The 1,711-nt window shown below is 45.7% G+C and overlaps 1 pseudogene; it reads left to right on the top strand.

Annotated features, from left to right (window-relative positions):
* The first annotated feature begins 896 nt into the window (after window positions 1-896).
* Window positions 897-1,009, top strand: LOC123088859 (uncharacterized; annotated as a pseudogene).
* The last annotated feature ends 702 nt before the right edge of the window (window positions 1,010-1,711 follow it).

A 1,711-nucleotide genomic window follows, 5' to 3' on the forward strand; every position in this document is an offset into this window, starting at 1 on the left:
CATCTCCCCCAGGTACGGTGCGCGTTTCCGACGGAAGCTCTCGTGGCTGCTAGTCACTCGTCTACCGAGATTCGTTGGTTCCGGGGTGGGGTGGGGTGGTGTCATCCCAACTGAAACCTCGCCCGGAAACTGCGAGATTGTACTCTTCTGCTCCCATACGAGATCATTAGCGAGGCGTTGCCGTCCAGGTCTGTGCGAGATTGTATCCAGGATCTTATATCTTGTGAAGTCTGAATGTTTATACAGTATATGTGAATAAATGAGCCATCTTTCTTTGATAGAGTAAAAAAAACACGTTGATGCAGTTAAAATACCGTGCCTCCACTCAATTCTAGGGATTATATATATCACACGGCAAATCTTCGAGCAACGCAAGCAAATTCCGACCGATTCTTTTTCTTTCTTGTGCTAACTAAATCTCCGGCAGCACGTCCTGCTCCTGTCCTGCCCGTCATGGCATGCAGGCTCGCCCTCTGCAGGGTATTTCCTTCCTTCTGTCTTTCTTTCTAATTTTCTTGTGCTACTTTTTCATCATGATGATGATGATTTCGCCCTGTTCGTCAAACACCATGTTTTTTGTGTTTATTACTACTAGGGCTTGATGCTAGTTTATCCAAGACACTGTCTCTTGCGTTTCAGAGTGGTGCCACTTGGATCTAGCTAGGGCTTGCCAGTTTAGTTGATTGTTGAATAATATCGTATTTTCAGGCCCTCGTAATTTTTCTGCGCGTTTGTTTGTGTCACAGGCCGGAACACATCTTGCAAAGCGTGGACTGGCAAAAGTGATTTACGGCGAGGTAGTGGCGGCCACAAAATCATCTAAAGGCGCAGGTATGCACTGCTTGCTGCCCCTCCCTCCACTGCACTCAGGAACTGCTGCTTGATCCATGTGCTTATGTGGCAACTGCCAACAACTATCACTTCCCGATAAACTTGGGACGGCGCCGACAGGATTAGCATCACCCCTGCGCAAGGATGACACACGCATAGAGAAAAAGACTTCATTTCACTGAATATTTTGCTTTCGTTCACGCCTTTGTTGGTTGAGTCTTTGCCATGGAGTTAAGTTTGTTTCTCAACTCTGATGCTTAATAACGCAGGCGGGGTGCTTAGAAATCTACAAAGGAGATACAGATCAAGCTTTTCTGGTCAGAGGGTACGGGGCCAATCCGACGCAGGTAGCCGCCGTTTCTTTTCACGCTTTTCTTTCAACAACTGTTATTCTTTTCCCACGCAAAAACGACACACAATCTATTTTAAAACTTATTCAATGTAAGAGGAACTACTAAGACAGAATCGGTCGACGAGATGCAGAATTTTTTTGACAACTTGTTTTCTGCAGAAGGAACTGCTAATTCAGAACCGGTTGGCCCATGCAATGCCTTGGACAATAATTTTAAGATCTTCATGACTATTGCAGCTAATGGCCTTGTGTTCTGGGCCGGTACCGCTCTGTATAACAGATCCGATAAGCTAGGCACTGTAACCTATGTCAAGAGATCGGATGAGGCTGCGGATGAAGAATATCATAAATTTTACGGTGTGAAGAGAGCGTCCATTTATTCAGGCACGTGGTCCAGTGATGTCAAGGGGGGCACCGGAAAAAGCCGTGACTTGGATGAAATGAACAAAGTGTTGGATGATGTGATCAAAGAGTTGGATGATGTGAAGAAAGCTACCAGAGATTCAAGCAGGAAGCTGAACAAATTGT

The sequence above is a fragment of the Triticum aestivum genome, chromosome 4A, assembly GCF_018294505.1.
Source record: "Triticum aestivum cultivar Chinese Spring chromosome 4A, IWGSC CS RefSeq v2.1, whole genome shotgun sequence".
Classification (NCBI taxonomy): Eukaryota; Viridiplantae; Streptophyta; class Magnoliopsida; order Poales; family Poaceae; genus Triticum; species Triticum aestivum.